Raw genomic sequence first — 19,061 nt, 5'->3', positions numbered from 1 at the left:
CCCGGTCTTCTGCCTTTCGACTGCGCATGCGTCATTGTGCGCATGAGCACTGCGTAGTTTGTCATGCATTCGAAGCTCCGGTGGCAGCGTTACCTAACCGCTACCAGTGATTGTGGTTGTTGGTGCGTGGTGGCAGCGTTACCTGTCGGTCACCCTAGTGCGCTGTGGCCGTTCGAGGACGAAAAAGGTCTGTCTCTTCCTTTTTTCCCAGATCACACAAGTACAGTCTCCACTTCTGTCTCGCTCCTCACTTAGTGAAAACCACCGAATCTTACCCTAAATATTCTCTCTATTCATTCCCCTGTGAAATGGACCCAAAAAAGAAAAACACTTGTTGGAAATGTTGTCTTTTTATGACAGTTTTGAATTCCAAAGTGCAGCCTGGCGATGGATAGAAAAAAAGGTTCAACATAATTAAATAAAGCAAGATAGAGTGGTCGCAAACTGGCCAGATTGGTTATTATTCACACCCAAACACATTAGTGCCACTTTACGGATTTGCAAGTGAAGCGCAACTTTTGTTTTTTGGTATGTTAGTTTGAACAGTATTGTTTTACCCGTATGGAGAAGCGCACCATTCCTGGAGGTACTGCAATACTTAGTTGATGCTTGGAGTGGAAATTGTTTAATGTGATCTGTGTCAGCTGTTTTTCTTACTTTAGTTTATAAAATGTGTACCGCTGCTCTGTTCAGGGATGTGGTCTTTTTAAACCATACTGCTGTCATGTTAACTTTTCAGGAAAAAATACTCATTGATTTCTGAATAATGTAAAAAAAAGTTCACCACGTTGTTCCTGCTTACATTTCACTCGTGTTACTTAAACTTGCATTCATTATAAGTGTTTACTTTTTCGAAGGCTGTTTTTTTTTTTTTTCCAGGCAGCATATTACTTTTGTCTAGTGCGTAATTTGAATTGGGTCTCATCTAGTTGTTTATAGCGGGGCACAATAGGGTTGTAGCTAAAAGAACTGCAAGTTTCTCTCAGTGGGGCAGTATGGTGTTCAGTGGGGAGAGGATGTAGCACTATGGCCAGAGTTGTTGAATTTGGAACTGATGAATTATGGTTCAGCCTTCATGACCAGACCACTCCCCAGAGGGAGCACATTCCTATGCTAGACCTTAGAAGGCCACACTACACCTTAGAAGCGCTGCTGTCTCATAGCACCAACAGGTGGACCCTAGCGGTGGCAATTGTGGGTTAACCTTGAAGGCCTGTCCACTAAAATCTGTACTGCAGTTGACCTTCAGTCTTCCGGGCAATCCTACGAAGCAGAACATCCTAGAGCAACAGTGACTGTCACTGAGGTCACAGGGCCATTGATGCCAGTCCGCCTCACCCTTTGGTACCTCTATTGGCATTGTTTCAGCAGTGCAACTCACCAGGGATTGGCAATGCAGGATTTGCACGCACACCAATCTAAGCTTGCAAGCTTCAGGCACCAGCACTTTTAACTAATTGTTCTAGCAGGGAAGCCAGGAAAAAATACTAAGTTTTCAGATTTTTACATTCCTCATTCAGCTACCAGATTATCATGTCTTTCCCTCTTATACTTTACATTAAAGGTTAATTTTAATAATGAGTTTTTCTTTAATTTGTGGTGCTTTAGTTTACAGCGTGTGTGACATCCAAAAGCCACAACGAAGCTCAGATTATTTGAGCTCTGGCTCAAAGCTCTCAGTGGCTCGCACACATTTTAGTTTAATCTCACACCACCTGCACTCGGTGGGAATGTGGATACTGCCAAAGAGTTAATTAGCTTCCCTGTTTGTGAGGGGAAAAGTAGGCCAGGAAACCAGATTTTATAGGGAACACTCACCTAGAACAGTCTGGTGTGTACTGGGTGCAGTGAAACTACAAATACTGGTCCTGCCACTGTGGGACGGATCACATAGACCGCCCTTTAGTTATGTGGTCTGCTGATATGATTCATTACTTCCCTAAATTCTTGGTCTTTGCAATGTTTGTAGATTGTCCGGTATTTTAAGCCATCTTTCTCATTGTTGTTTATTTTCCACTTTTCCTTTGGATTGTTTAGGACTCCCAGCCATTGTCACCCCTGTTTATTTATTATTTGTCCTGTACCTGACAAATGGGAGCATTTTGATTTTGTTGCCATGTTTAGTGCTCTCGTACCGAGGGGGTTGGGACACAGGGCGGGAGCGTGGCCTGCTGGTAAACGGATGGTGCGTGCATTCTTTTAAATGGAAAACTCTTGATAAGGGCGACTGATAAATAGGGGCCTCGGGGAGGAGGAATGTGAAGTTTCCCTCATTGGAAAGTCTTTCATTAACTCTTCAATACTCTTGTGATTCAGTCGCACACAGAATTCTATTGAGTGGTTGACTTGCATCAATACACTTGCCTTTCTGTCAGTGCATTAAAAAGCCTTCCAATGTGTCCATAATTGTTTCCTGAGGCAAGCATGAGTTCCTGAATCAGACTGCATGACCCAATGTGTAATAATTGTATAGCTCTTCAATACCTGGCGGCACAGCACCCCGGATAATGTGCTGCACAACTGAACACTTATAAGGTCCCAAAAGGGAAACCTATTGGCTATGCTGATGCTTGTTCACTCCAGTGAACTCCACAAAGAGCTGATAACTCACCTGATGGTCTTTTGTACAATCTGTAAAGAAAGTCCGCACTCTCTTGTGCTCCAAGTACTGCACCAGGCGACACATTTGTCCTAACAACTGGCTTTATTAATTTTAGTTAAGGGATGCCAGGCTGCCAAGAGGATATCAACCACCTCTGGAGTAAGATCAAACGTGTTCAGCCGTCGCCGCTCAATCTCCATGCATGGACATGGATTTTGCAAATGCCTAGGCTGAGAACCCAGCCCTGCTAAAGCAATAGCAGGTTCTCCCGTGGACACAGCCACATCAGAGGACAGATACTCAAACCCAGGAATTCTGATTATCATACCCTCCGTGCCCAATTGGGGTCCTCTGGGTCCAAGTTATCCAAGTTGGTCCTAATATTCTTGAGCGTGAGACAGGAGTGGTATCGACAGGAAGGCAAACAGGAGTCCCACATAAGGCAGAACGCACATCTGAGTGAGAGATGCCTTGGAAACATTGTTCTGCAGAAGTGCTGACATTGCTCGTTCTTGATGGTGGCAAATAGATCAAGCCAAGTTTCTCCCCATTCGTGGAAGAGAACCTGCCGTTGCCTCCAGGTGTAATTGCCGCTCGTGATCCACTAGGCGCTGTCTGCTGAGCCAATCCGCCAAGACCTCTGGCCTCCTGGTCAGAATACTGCTTTTCCCCTCATGCAGCACCCCGTTGAGTGCTTGCCCCCAGCGCTGCAAGGTTGGTGCTCGAGGCTTCTGTGCCTCCTCCCGCTCTGTGCCTGATTCTTTCCTCCCTATTCTTGTCTTTTAATTTTTCTTTTCCTTTTCATGTTCTTTTTTGCCTTATTCTTGTTCCTTTATTTATTCTTCCCAATTCACCCTTCATTTTTTCCTGCGTTTTTCGTCGCTGCTGCCCCCACGTGTTGGCGCTCCCGCCTCTCAGCTGTCCCACCGTCCCAATACTTAATGGCAGCACCGGGGGCACCAAAGGCAAGCCAGTCTGCGTCCCGACCAGTGCCAGGGACCCTGGTCCTTCGACCCACCAGCACTACAGCTCCCCGATCCTCTACGCACTCAACGCCAGCCAAGACAACTACAAGCATTCTTCACTTATCGACACACACAGACCTTTTACCTGCTGCCACTGTTGACACTTCTTCGCCTTCACTGAGACCCAGGACCCACCTCAACCCACCCGCCACAACTCCACCACACCCCAAACCATGCAATGAATCCTCCTCAACGTCGGCTCCCTCCACAAACATATCGTTGACCTCCTTGACTGCACTTCCACTGACGTCGCCTTCCTCATAGAAAACTGGACGAGCGCCGTCTTGGGACCGGACATCGTGATCGCAATCCCTGAAGGCTCCAAGATCACCCGGAAGGACCGCCACGGAGGAGGCATCGCCATCACTCACAATCCAACTTCCGACTGAGCACCTACACTGACGGGCCCACAGACATGATGGAACACCTTCACTTAAAGATACAGCCCAACCCGACCACCATCTTCCGAGGCACCCTCCTCTAAGGACCCGCAAACCTTTCTCCGACTCCATCACCAACATCACCCCGCATGACATCGCCTCCAACTTGCAGGGACACCTCAACTTCCACGTTGACAACCTCCAAGACCCCAACTCCTCCTCCCTCCTGGACAACCTCATCAACATCGGATTTAAACAGATCGTACCAGAACCCACACCCTCAGCAGGACACACCCTCGACCCCATTTTCACAGCAGGAAACTCCATCCCCTTCAGCCCCACCACTCAACTCCCATGGATGGACCATCATTGCGTCCACTTCATCTACAAAGCCAACATCACTCGCAAATGTCCACACCAGCTCCAATGCAGGAATTGGAAACCACATCCCCGATGAACAGCTCACCGCAACCCTCAACTGCTCTGCTCCCACCACCGTGGACGACGACCCAACCACGCCTTCTTCCACCACAAAATTAGGACAACCTCCAGGACAACCCACACGCGGAACCTACACCCACCATTCCCTACACCATGCGTCCTACACTCGACAGCTGGACCGCCCTCTCCATCAATGACACCCTGAAGACTATGAAGTCAGTCCACTCCGGGGCCCCACTGACCCTTGCCCCCACCACATCTCCCACAGAGCTGCCAACAGCATTGACCCACTGAGCTTCTACGAATCATCAACCGCTCCTTCGAGACCTCCTTCCCCTGTGACTAGAAACACGCCAATATCAACTCTCTCCTTTTAAAAAACCCTCAGCGGACCCCACCAACCTCAAAAACTTCAGACCAATCTCCTTACTCCCTTACCCGGCAAAAGTCATTGAAACAGTCTTCAACAGCCTGCTTGCCTCCTTCCTAGAAGAAAACAGCATCCTCGACTCATCCCAATCTGGCTTCACGTAAAATCACAGCACCGAAACCGCCCTTCTCGCTGTGACAGACGACATCTTCTCCCTCCTCGACAGAGAAGAGACTGTGGCCCTCATCCTCCTGGACCTCTCCGCAGCCTTCCACACTGTATCTCATCACTCCCTAGCCCAAAGACTACACAATGCAGAAATCCAGAACAAGTCCCTATACTGGATCCGCTCATTCCCATCTGTCAGTATGCAGCAGGTCAGACTCCCACCCTTCCTCTCGTATCCCACACCGACCACCTGCTGAGTTTCCCAAGTATCCTCCATCAGCCCCACCCTGTTCAAGATCTACATGGCCCCGCTCGCACGCATCGTCGGATCCCACGGACTCACTATCCAATAAACCCAATATCTCCAAACACAACTTCCAAGAAGTAATGGAAGCTGTCGCCAGGTGGATGAAGAACAGCTGCCTACAACTCAACGCGGACAAAAGCGAAGTACTCCTCATAAGCCCACACCCAGATACCTGTAATGACTCCTTGTGGCCCCCACCTTCTGGAACCCTCCCTCCCCCACCACCACACACGGAACCTCTGAATCATCCTGGACTCAAAACTGCCAAATAAACGCCTTCTCCTCCTATTTCCACACCCACCGTTCCCTACGAAAGACCTTCAACTGGATTCCTCTTGAGCACAGGAAAACTGTCATCCACGCCCTCCTCAGCAGCAGTCTGGAGTACGGCAACGCACTCTACGCTGAGATCAACAAGAATCTTACCCCAAACAAAACGTCCAGAACGCCTGCACTAGACTACTACTCAACCTACCTCGCCACATCACCCAACACCTGCGGACATTACATTGGCTCCCCATTGAGTATAGAATCCCCTTCAAGCTTCGCCCACAAAGCCCTCCACAACACCAGACCTACCTATCTTGTTTTACACACCCCAAAGATCCCTCCGCTCAGCCCAGCTCTCCCTTGCTATGGTGCCGCTCATCAAGAAGACTAGAACAGGAGGCAGTTCCTTCTCCTTCCTTGTGGCCAGGGTATGGAACATCCTCCCTCCTCACCTCCAACAGACACCAACACTCTCCAAGTTTACGCAGGACCTCAAGACCTGTCTCTTCGACTCAGTGAACATCCGGGACCGGCACGTATCCCCTGCCCCTCCCGAGCGCCTTGAGAACCTTCGGGTGAGTAGTTGCGCTTTACCATCCTTGATTGATTGATGGCCCTCTACTCCAGAAGGTTGCTGTGGGGCTGGGACTCCGCCAGAGGCCACTGATCCCCCACCTTTCACAGATGGCCACCCTCAGACTAGAAGCAACGCATTGGTCACTGTCAGCTCTGGGTAGGGAAGGCAAGAAGGCTCTACTGCTGACTCAATCACAGTTCAGTAAGAATCACTGAAGATCTTTTGCAGTGTCTTCCAAAATATCAATTTAGTCTGAGATGTCCCCTTGATATTAAGCCCACTGAGACTTCCGATCCCGCTCCATGGCCCACATTTGCCACTTGATGTGCTGGAGGCCATCAGTTCCGCAGCCTTAGAGTTGGCCTTAGTCCAGTACCACAGTGTTACATTGAAGGATGCTACTTTGATGTTCAAACATGTATTTAAATATGTGTACTAAAACATGAGGCCTAAACCTGTATATTATTTTTAGCTTTGTACATCAGGCTTTCCATCCTCCTGTTAAACATTGAGGGATTCTGCTTTGTGAGGTTTGAGTGTGGCAGGCAGAAGCCATGTGGAGCAGGTGAAGTCTCTTCAAAATGCACATAACCACACTTCTTGTTGCTTTGTTTTCCATGGAAAATAATTTCGTGTTTTTTGGTATTTCTCTCTGCATTTCTTTAAAATGCGGGAGATTTTCACCTTATTCTTAGATTTTCTCCTACACGTTGTACATTAACGGTTGCACCTTATTTGTGTCTGAGCATGACCGTTCAGAATCCACATGCCGCAGATGATTGATCTTCAAAATTCCTCCAACTTTATTTTTTAAACATGGGTATTTTCAACTTTTTACATTAGATTTTCTCTTGCCCATTCCACATGAAGAGTTTCAGATTTTTCAATTGCCTGTTTTATATTGTGTTGCTGCTTTGTGTTCCCCCCGATATAGTGATATCACCAGGTCTATGCAGCCTCACAGATGAGCCCTAGTAATTGACCCCTAGCAGCCTGTTGTATTTTGGCAAGCCTCGCATTGTGGCCCGACTGGTGGATGGCCACTACTTACAGCTAAGCAGTCATGGGCCTAGACCTGCCATGACTTGGGTGGGTGCAGCACTCTGATTCAGCAATTCATGCCTGGTGGGCTCCTGCAGGTCCACTCTATCGGCACATCTTCGCCCACAGACACAGGCCAGCATGGCCGATTTCGATTCACCACTGAGGCTACGCGGAGCGACCTCTGCCTCGGGTCCAGAGAGGGCCCTGTAAGACCTGGGACACTTTTCTTGTCATCTTGCTAGGGCTGTGGTGCGTCCATCCCTGTTCTTCTCCAGGTCTCTTCTCCCCTCTAGGAGTTATTCTGAGCTCTAAGAGCAGCTACCTTGCCAAGGTTCTGCTCCTGCTGCCCCCTACCGCATATCCTCATTATGCCTCGCTCTTTCCTCTGCCTGTTTGCTATTCTGCTGTTACCTCCCAAGTGTGCCGCGTTCTCTCGTGCCTGATTATTAGATATCCTAGTGTTCCGTGTTCTCCCTACTGACCTACTGTTTACCCCTTCATTGTGCTTTGGCCTCTCCAGTCCTTATTGTTAGACTGTGTTTGTTAAAAATCTGGTACATTGTGTCCCCTCATTATTTCTCTCTCTCACCCCTCCCTCTCTCTTCCCCCTTCCTCCCTCGTCACCAACTCTACCTGTAGGAGAGTAGTATCTGCTTCTTATAGTTACCCCCATTTTTTGCTGATGTTTCACTGTTTTTTGACTTATGCTGGGGTCCTGATTGGCAGGATCCCAGTCAGACTATCTGATTTCCCTCTAAATTGATTCCATGTACTTTAGGTACACTCCAGATTGGATACTGGGGTACCCTTATGAGTCCCTAGTATACGGTACACTATGTACCAAGGGCATAGGTACCCCAGAGGTCTACCAGGGTCTGCAGCATATATTATGCCACCCCTGAGCAGCCTTCCAAAATGACACCACAGGTCTGCTACTGCAGCCTGAGTAAGGTGGTGCATTCACCCCTTACTGTGGTATAGGTTACCTACATAACTTTTGATCACACACATATAAACCTATAAGTCTTAACAATCCTGAAGGCAGGGTGCTTGGTTTTCATGTGAGAGGGTGCCCATGCATGAACAGATCCCCTCTGCAGCCTTCGGAATCTATTCCCCGGGGTTGTATGTGATGCAGCCAGACCATATACTCTTAAGTGCATTATAACCTTGCGGTAAATGCTAACTTTGGAATGACTGCACAGAAACATGTCGTGTTTGGTGTCAAACACTTTGGAATCATACCTCCCTGCCAGTAACTGGCGTGGGAGGTATGATTCCACCCTACTAGAGGGAGAAACATGACTACACTGGTACCAGCTTAACAGAACCCGGGCACCACAAAATGGATGCTGCAGACACAAGTCTGCCCTCCTGCTGCTGGACGAAACTCTGGCAGGGGAAGGCCTGACGATCGGTTTCCTGTCACAGGGAGGTGTGACCACCTCCCAGACAGGCTTTATTGTATTGGGGCTGAGTGGGTGCACTCCAAGAGTGCTTTGATGTCTGCACTGGGGCACGTTTGGTGCCCCTGTGCATAGTCCAGTTCAAACCGGGCCCAGGGGCTACCAGCCCCTGCTCTGGCGCAAAACTGGACAAATGAAATAGGTGTAGCCACCCCTCTTTCCTGCCCCTCCCATAGGTGGGTCCACAGACTATGTACAATCCCTTCCTTGGGTATAAAGTAGGAACCCCTGGCTATAGGACTTTAGATAGTCCTGGAAGAAACTCTGACACTGAATCCTGGATCTTCGACGATCTACAAGACTAGATAACTGAAGAATCTCCCTTGAAGTAAAGGAGTTACTCCCCTGCTTGTCAGGCACCAAAAAGACGCATCTGTTCGGAGTCCTCAGGAGCTTCGGAGATGCCAACAGAAGACTGTAGCCACACAGGAGGTGGGTTTCCAAGCGTCCATGAGGCTGACATGATTCCTCAGCAAACCTGAGACCCGTAGCTCTTGTGGGGACCGTGCAACCCGAACCCCTGGACACTGTGACCATTTGCAGCTGCACACTCTTCCCGGCATTCCCCGAGGCTGTGCTTTGGGCTACTTGTAGTCCAGACCCCGAGCAGCGATTGCACTGAAGATCACTGGCCTACACTCTCCGAGTGTTCCGTGGGCTGGTTCCAAGTGTTTTCTCTCAACACCCCTTCGAGATCTCTTGTCCGTCGACTTGTGGGTCCTTGAGAAGGCCAACTTTACTTTTAGCAGGCTTTCCTGGTTGCTCCACAAGTTCCCTGACTCTCCATTGCTTGGGGAGTCCCCTGGACCTCGCTGGTCCCCACCGAAGCCTTTGTTCTCTCACCGCGTGGGTTGCCACTGCCAAGGCTTGTTGGTTCCAATCCGGTAACTGAGACCCCATCACTGGACATCCTTTGTGGGACAGTTTGCCTGCGGATCCTGGTCATTGTCGACTTCTCCTGGTCCTCGTGGCAGCAGAGTCCAGCTTCACCTGTCTTCAACTGAAGCACACGGCATCGGTGGGCATTCGCCTATCTTGCCCCTGGTCACTGGCTAGTGATTCACACTCTGTCCCCTCTGCTTTCAGGTTCTTCCCATCTCGGATCCAAGCTTGGATCTCCTCGGACACTTCTCCTCTTCACGGCAGCAGCACTTTACATCATCTCGCCATTGAAAACGAGGACGACTTCCGACACCATTTGACACCCATGCACCCGGCTTCCCTGGGTTAGTTAACACGAGTACTCCGGTGCTCCCATGGGTGTTGACATTAGAACCTTCTAAGTCCAAAAGGGTTTGTTCCTAGTCCTCCTCTAAGTGTCCTTAAACTCTAATTTCTCAACCGCAACTTTGTCATAGCATTGTACGGGGCTCGCACCTGTGTTTAGACACTGCACCCGTCCCCTGTGGGTCTCCTGTGTCACTACCTTGGGTGGTTCCGTGGTGTCCCAGCAAGTCTACGTGCTCTAGGGACTGTGTCTAGCCAAGTCGTGGTTCTTATACCACTTTATTTAGTATATGCAGTATATGTTTCCGTCCCCACCCCCCCGGGCCTGTAGTATATTGTGCTTATTTACTGTGTTGTATTGATTGCAACATATGTGCTTTGACCTCTAATCTCATAAAGAGATTAGTAGGGAGTGTTCCGAAATAAATACATATATACATATATATATACAAGCCAGATCCAGGTAACTTGTCAGAAGAGCTAGCTGGTTAATCGCTGAGCTGAAATCCACCACATGCAACTGTTGGCAAGTAGAAAGAAGTGGCACATCAGCAAAGAGATGGGGAATCGCACCACCTTCAAGACAGCTCTAAACCAGTACCACCCCCTCCTGATAGAAAAAAAAGAACGCTCGAGCTGACCGCATAGAGGCCAGTACAAAAACGAAGCAAGGAGCTCTTCGACATCGTGAATGAGTTCTCTAACTCCCCAGCCACCAAGAACGACACCACCCCCTCCATAGAAATGTGACACCCTGACTAACTACTTCCATGACCAGATCAGTCAACAACAAAAACTTCAAAAGCCTAACCCCCAGCTGCCGACATAATCAGCCTGCTTACACCCACAAACAGAAACCCCCAACACCTGCTCACCAATTGGGACCTTCACAATTCAAGCCACAATTTCCCTATGAACTCTGTGTAAAAAGGTTTACCCACAGACCACTGTCACCACCCTGCCTTCACCCTCAGGAGCCAGACTATTGGCGACAAGCTCAAGAAAGTCCTGAACACCTTCGTTACCTCAGCATTCTTCCCTGAAGACGAGACACGCTTAAGTGCAGCCTCTCCAGAATAAACCATCTGTTGATCCAGCAGAACTGAAGGTCTACCGGCCCATCTCCCTGCACCCGTTTCCAGCAAAGGATCTCAAAGACCTTCAACCAGCTACTCGCCAAACACCTAGAACACAACAGTCTCCTGGACTCCTCTGAATCTGGATGCCGAATCAAACACAGCAGAGACAGCCCTCATTGAAGCCACCAACTGTCTTCAACTCAGTCACCCATCACACCTTGATCAACAGACTTCACCACATCAGAATCCAGTGAGACGCTCTTAAATGAATCACCTCTCACAGAAGAACTCAGAGAATCCTTCTCGCACCAGTCACCTCTGAGCCGGAGAAGATATGCAGCATCCCACTTGGATCGTTCATCAGCCCCACTCTCTTCAACATGCATATGACCCTCCCCCTGCCCCCCCCCCGGCCAACACAGTCAGATCGCCCAGACTCCACATCATCTCCTATGCCATTGACACCCAGATCATCTTCCCACTGTCCGAAGACCCCTCCCCTCACAGAGACAACTTCCACAGATGTATGAGAAACGCCGCTGATTGGATTAATGGCAGCTCTCCCAAGCTCAGCATGCATAAGACTGAAGTCTTCATCTTTGGGGACAACACCTCACCATGAAACAATGCATGGTGGCATGCTTAACTTGGCCCATGCCCCCCCCGACAGACCATGCCCGCAACCTCTGCGTCATCTTGAACAGCAAACCATCTATGAAGAAACAGGTAAACGCAGTCTCATCCACCTGCTTCCACACCCTACCCAGCTTGGCAAGGTCTTCAGTTGGCTTCCATTTAACACCAGAAGGACCCTCATGCAGGCCCTTGTCACCAGCAGTCGGGACCACACTCTACAAAGGAGTCACCGGAACATCTTCTGAAGAGACTATAGACAATACAAAACTCAGCGGCAAGAATCTTCCTCATCTCGCAGACAGACCAGCATTACACTCAACATCAAGAAACTACACTGGCTCCTGTTTCGGAAGAGATTCCGGTTCTAGATGCTGATCTACTCGTACACAACGAAGGACCAATATACATCAACAAAAGCATAACCTTCCACTAACAGACCAGACACCTGCGATCGGCTTCCCTCTTCCTCGCAGACAAGCCCTCTGATACCCCGTGGTTAATAGTCGAGGACGCTCCTCACACCTGGCGGCCAAAGCTTGGAATGACCTTCCCCTGCACCTTCTGGCCGTTCTGGCAATTCATAAAATGGCTCAAGTCCTGGCTGTTAAAATGCAAAGAGCACAACAAAGCAGTTCAGCAACTCCAGTGCCTTGAGACCCTCACAGGTGAGATGCCTTGCTTTATAAATCCTTGATTGATTAAGAGGTCGTAGACTGTCCCCTCAATTGCTCTGTGGCACCTGGATAAGTGTAGGGAACTGCAGAAGCCTGAATCCTGCTCTGTACCTACTCAGAGCCTTGCACAGCAGCAATGACTCTCTGTAGTCCACCTATTGGATGCCTTTTCAGGCTGCTCGAGTCAAGCGGGCTGGTTGGGGTGTGCCTATAACCTCCCAAGGTGAATATGGCTATGCTGTTGGAGAGGGGCGTGACTAGCTCCCACAACCGAAGCTGGCCCAAAGACAAATGGACCAGTACATTGAACCTACTGTAGATACCCGGTGGACCGCAGAGCACCTCCCCATCAATAACAATAAACAGACATGCCCATCATTCTGAAACCAATTCAAGGCGCCGGGTAGCAGTAGAGACAAAAGTGAATGAGGTCTAGGTGGATGTCACCCTCCTGTGCCAATATACTCACAAAATAGCAGACCAGTTGACTGAGGCTGAAGCCGAGGTCTCAACGGTTGAAGATGAAGTGACGATCCCTAAACTCCAGGCCTCCAAGTTGCTCTCCGCAATGGATACACTGAAAGAACAAGCAGAGGGTGCTGAAATCCAATGCCTGAGAAAGAGCCTGTGGCTCGTTGGGTTCCCAGAAGGAGTTGAGACCTCAGTGACAGACTGCTTTCTGGAGCAATGGTTCCATTCTTGTGTCCCATTGGATAAGCTGTCTCTTAGTTTCATGGAGGAGAGGGTGCAGCGGGTCATGGCTAAGTGTCTTCCCCCAAGGGTTTTCTCATCCCATGATGGGCCACATCTTCAACCACCACTGTCGGTATGTCATCTTCCAGGAGGCTCAAATCACCAATATCTGTGCTTCACCACCAAGCTCATGGTCTTCCCAAACTCCACCTGGGCAGCCCAGCAATGCAGATGCTTTTTTTAGGTAGTTAAACATAAACTCGTGGCCCTTCAGATCCAATATATTCTCCAATTCTCGGTCCATCTGAAAGTTATTTTCAACCCGTCCACCTATTTCTTTGAAATTCACCAACAAGCATGGAAGTGGGCGATGGAGCAATGGGTACTCTGGCCCACCAGAGTTGGGGAGGCAGCAAACTCTAGGACAGCTGGGTCCCCCGTGAGTTCTCTCAGGTACCCCCTAGGGAAAGAGAACCCACTCAAGGAGAGACAGACCGAACCAGCACAGGTTTCTATGGTTATTGAACCCATCTCATGCTGGGAGTCCACCAGGAGCTCTGGACCCAAAGGCGTCGCTCTCAGGCACCCCCACTCTCTTTCAGACTAAGATGGCGATCATGAGCCACTCAATTGAACCCTGGCAGGTGGAGAGGTGCAAAATGACCCGGTCATGGATAGCCAACCATTGCTGCAGACGCTGTGAACTATTCTATTGCTATATTGCATAAAAATGTTTTGGATGTGGGGTGGAGGGAGTGTTTTCCTGTGTTCTTTTGTTTTATTGTATGAATTAGAAATTGTTGTCGGCCAGTGTGATCCTTCAATTGAGCAATAGGGAGCCTCCGATGGATCCTGACCTACCCTACTAGTTTCTTTATGTTGAAATGTTGGACGACAGATACTTTATAGTTGTAAGTATGTGTTGGAGGTGGGGCTGTTGGGTGGGATGGGTTATTGTTCTGTTTTCCTTTTATTCTGGCTTTCTTTTTCAGGCATTTACAACAAATTTCATCCACTGCGGGCACTCGCATACAAAATGCTCTACGGCTCCACTAAGTCTATCCCCCTTTGGACCAGGAGGCCTCTCATGAGGAGAGGGGCCAGTTCACCACTTTCCAGTACAGCCCCCAAATGGCTAAGGTAATTTCCTGGAATGTAAACCATGTCCTCAGTTTATAAGAGATCGGCAGTACTTTGCTATATAAAGCGGTTTAGCAACGATGTGGTCCTGCTTTAAGAAACGCATCTTTTAGGTTCCCACTGTCCCTTCACATCATGTTTGGCTATGACTGAGTTTTTCATGTTGCCTTCTTAAGAGGTTCACGAGGGGTCGTGATCCTGCTGCATATGTCCTTCCTAGTTGCGGTGACCTCCTCATACATTGACCCGCAGGGGAGGTACATAGGGATGGAGGGCCCTCTAGAGACTAGACACCAGTACTTCATATCAGCCTACGTTCTCCAACAGAGGTTGCACTGGACACTACAGGCTCTCCAGGACCTTGTGGTGCCTCCCAACCCCCTGGGCTATCTGATTGGGGGTGTGGGTTATTTTTAATGCCGTCCCAGACCCCAGTCTTGATATTTTCGAGGCCCTTCGCCCAGACCGAATTGCGCGCTCATCACAACTTACATTATAGGCCAACTCAATTGGCCTATGCGATGCTTGGAGATTATGTAACCCCTCATAAGGGCTGTACACTTGCGTGTCAGCAGCGCATAAACTGGATCAAAGACCATCAGACCCTCAGTGGTGAAGCATCTGTGTTCTACAAATCATGATTGATTTAATCCGTCTGATTTGGCTCCCAGCCAGTGACCTCCCTAGTATTACAATGCAAAAAGATCCTGACCTGAGGCATCTCAGAACACACACCCCTCCTCTTTAAAATGGAAACCCTTTTGTGCACCTTATGACCTATGTAGCGCATCAACGCCTGGCATCTAGTAGACCAAGACTGTATTGACTTTATAGAGCACTAAAGATCTTCTTTAAGCTCAGCTGTAATACTGTGCCCTCTGCTGGAATCCCTATGGGCGTCCAGTAAACCCACCCTGAGGGGGTCTGACCAAGGGATATGTAGGGGGAAAGAAGACATGCCAACTGGTACAGGTAATGGATTTAGGAGCCCATATCCTCTCCTTGGAGTGGTGGACCTGTGGCTGCACCTCGGCGACATTGAGCGACAGCTGCAAGTCCACCACTCTAGATAGAGGATCTGGACTGCCCACCCTGAAACAGATCTTCCTAGAGGGAGTGTGGGAGAGGGTTGTCCCAGCTGGTCTACGAGCATAGATACAAATCTAGCAAGCTCTTATTATGGCTGGCAGCTTATGCTGCCTCGACTAGAACTGTACCGGCCATTCGCAATTTTCATGGAACCCTTCATGAAAGTATGCCCGAGGTTGCTCATGTCATTGCAGCGTAAAAAAGACTTCTATGGTGCAACCCCTGTACCCCCACAGGAGTCTGCATTCCCGCTGCTAAAGGAGATTTCCCATGCACTCGATTCCCTGCCTTTTCTAGCCAAAAAATGTGACCAAACGATCACAACTTAGGAGATAAACATGGCAATTTCAGATCTCAATTTGGGAAAGACCCCTGGCACAGACTAGTTCAGCATGGAATTCCTTAAAAGTTACCCGACCCGTTCGCTCCCTCACCTACTGGCCCTCTAAACTGAGGGGGCAGAGCATTGGTCATTCCACCCCCAGACCTGGCACTGCCATTATTGTGGTGATTTCTAAGGCCAACCAGGCAGCAGAACATTGCTCCTCGTATATGCCTATCTCCATCAAAAACGCAGACATCAAATTTTTTCGAAAATCCTAGTGACTACATTGTCAGACACTGAGTTACCTAGTCTACCCAGACCAAATGTTGGTTCATGCCTGGCAGGAGCACCCGCTGTTGCATATGGAGGGTACAACTCACCCTGCCCCAGGCGTGCCGTTTGAGCAGCCCCCCTACCGAATTGAATTTGAAACAGCCTTTGACACTGTTTTGTGGACCTTCTTGGAAGCTGTGCTGAAGCATGCAGTTTTTTTAACTTACTTATTTGGGCTCATCAGCCTGCCATACAATGCCCCTGCATCCAAGTCCAGGTAAACTGAGTCCTATACCCGCCCTTCCCAGTAGTCAGAGGCTCCAACCAGGGCTGTCCTCTGTCTCCATTTCTTGGCTTAGTAATTGAACTCTTGGCACGTCTTATCAGACGCGACTCCCAAATTCTGGATGGCTTTAAGAGGAGGATCCTGAAGAGCGCACAGCTCTGTATGTGGATAACATCCTATTACTTCTGGTTTACATGCAGTCTTTCGGCCCCAGACACCTCCACCTATATGGTGAAGCCTCTGGTCTGCAGATAAACATGAACAAGTCACTGTTGGTACCAGTTGAAGACACAGGAGGACATTCTTGGTGCCCTGCGATCCCGATATGCTTACTCCTTCAAATAGTTTGATGTCTGTATATTCTACAGCTCCCAGCCCTGGCCTGGACTCTTAATTTTCAGCCCCTTTACTAACACCTTGACTAGGGACCTGTAGAAATGGGGCCTCCTGCCTTTAGGCGCTATGGGGCGGGTAGCTTTATTTAAGAAGATGTGCCTCCCGCTTTTTGTATGTCATTGTGAACTTCCATTACACAATCCTTCGAGGACAGCCCTGTTGTGCCTTTTGGAGGAAGTTGGTTGACTGAGACTGGAGAGTACCTTTATCGGCATGGCCACATTGTTGGGCAAACAAGATATCACCCGTAACTGGAAGTCGCTGGAACCATGCCTCATTCGAGGGGTAGAGGGGGGGGTGGACTGGTGTGCCAGCCATGAGAAGCCGATCTACGAGGCCCTGTTTTGCCACCGAAATTATAAGATGTGGAGCGGGTGGTGGATAAATCATGGCCTGAATGGGTAATGATGTTGATGATAATGTATTTACTATGTCTATATCTCTAATGCATTTTTTTGTAGTCTTGTAGAATTTTGTGGAAAATGACGAAATCTGAGAACTTGGATATCAAAAAAAGAATGATGTTTTAAAGTCCCACTGTTTCCCGGATAAGGACAATGTGTCCTAGTGCCGGCAGTGCTAAAATTAAAGTAGCTGCCACCCATGGGCTGTGCACTACAAAGTTTTATCTTGCCCGCACCACAGGAGACCTAGCAGCAGGCCCAGAAACATTTGGTTGTCTGGCTTACAAATCTACAGCGGCTGGTGCTGGAAAAGAATACCCGCCTATTTGCAACCATCTCTGGACTTGGATCTTCACGCTGCTCTTCAGAGTTGACAGTAAGTTCCTTTGGTTTCTGATAAAGATTTTGAGTGCGTCAGTGTTTACAAGGTTGATTGAGCAGATGCACTTATTGTGTGAGTCTCGACCCATGCTGGTGTTCAAGATCTCTTGCAAATCTGAGGTGTCTTTCACACACTCAAGACGACGTCCAAATTCTGGTCACATCACTGCCTAGGGTGACAAACCGGTCTTCTCCAGCAGCAGTGTACCAATGGCGATGGCCCTTGAATCCCCATGAGCCTTTCCTGGTATACAGAGGTGGTGTTACTCACCTAAGGAGGCAAGCCGCTTGGGGTCACCGCTGTAGCCCTATTATTTCAACATCATTGAACCAGGGCAACCGTCCCTAAGTTCCTGTTGCTCACTCTTGTGGAGTGGTTGTCTCTCACATTTATGGCAGCCCTATAGTCTCTGATGTATTGTTAAAACGCGATGGCCCTAAAGTTTCAGTCCCCCCTTTTCTAATTCAGGGGTCATGTCTCGCATGCAGACAGGTAGTCCGATCGGTGCAGTGGTCCGGATGCACCCTAATCTTTCATTCTGCCTCTCAGATTCTTGCACCATGACTTCTAGATCTTGCTACTGCCTAGCTCTGTACTGAACCTCACAGAGTTCACAGGTCTTGGGTTAGGTAGAAGGTTGTGCACTAGGTGAGAATTCTTGATCTTCTTGGGTGATGTTTCCTCAGCAAGCATGGGAGATTGGACGACCCTCTGATCACAATCCTGGTTGCAACAAGCTGAACTCTTGAGTTCTTACATGCTGATGATCAGCTTCATTTGACCAAGTCTTCGTCTCAAGCCTCCTATTTAAACATTTTCCATATACACTGTTAGATTTTGTCTCTCTGCTTTTCATGTTCGTGTAACGGGTGGCCTATTTGGAAATGCCCACATCTTATGACACTGTAAGTCATCTATCACTAAAGAACAGTCTTCAAATTTGGGAACTCCCAACACAGGCCACCTTGATGTTTTCATCAGTGATATGTGGTTTAAAAGATTGCCCGTGACATTGGTCCCACTCGTTGTGATTCCCTTATCAGTCCTATAGTCTTCGACAGATGTGCTCAGGCCTCCTTTGACCAGTGATTCCTTACGAATGAAAGAGTTACCTTTTGAAATGCAGGGCAGACCCTTGCTCTCCCGTCACCCAGTGTTTTCCCTTCCAGTGTGAGAAAATGCAATCCACATCTCTATTTTTAAGATTTATTGATTGACATCTGAACTTAGTGTTATATACTGTTGATTATTATTAGACTTTTTTGACTACAGTCTGTCACATGACCTCTTCAGACTTCATGGCAGAAGACAGAGTGCAGGAGTTGCTACACTTATTGTGAGAAGCAGGGTGCCCTGATTCCCTGTTGGACAGGGGAGCGATATCTGTGTCAGTTCGTCCGGCTAGCCGCCGCAGTATTGGCATAGCCAGTGGACATTATGAAACATAGGTAGTTGGCTGGGCCGCTTGTGGGTTCAGGGAGGGCCTCTGAAAGCAGGGAGATGTCTGAGTGAAGTGAGGGTGGCAGGATCGCAGACAAGTGGCATAACTCAATGCACTTACAGTGCAAGACACTTCCCGCTTGGACTCATGGCCCACAGAGAAACAGAGATAGCTAGCATAATGAAGTGCATGTGGGGGTGGGGCAAAAGTCATGGCAAGCGAGTCCGGGCACAGAGGTGTCTTGCCCAGGGTAGTAAACAAAGACTGATGCATTGTGTTGCGGCCATAGAAGAAAGCAGGCTAAAGCAATTCACAGGCAATGTTGCACAAAATAAGGTTACAGTTCTCATATAGGGTGAGGGGGTG

Source organism: Triturus cristatus, chromosome 1_1 (genome assembly GCF_964204655.1).
Source record: "Triturus cristatus chromosome 1_1, aTriCri1.1, whole genome shotgun sequence".
NCBI lineage: Eukaryota > Metazoa > Chordata > Amphibia > Caudata > Salamandridae > Triturus > Triturus cristatus.
The sequence above is the reverse complement of the archived record's forward strand: the minus strand, read 5'-3'. Positions refer to the sequence as shown.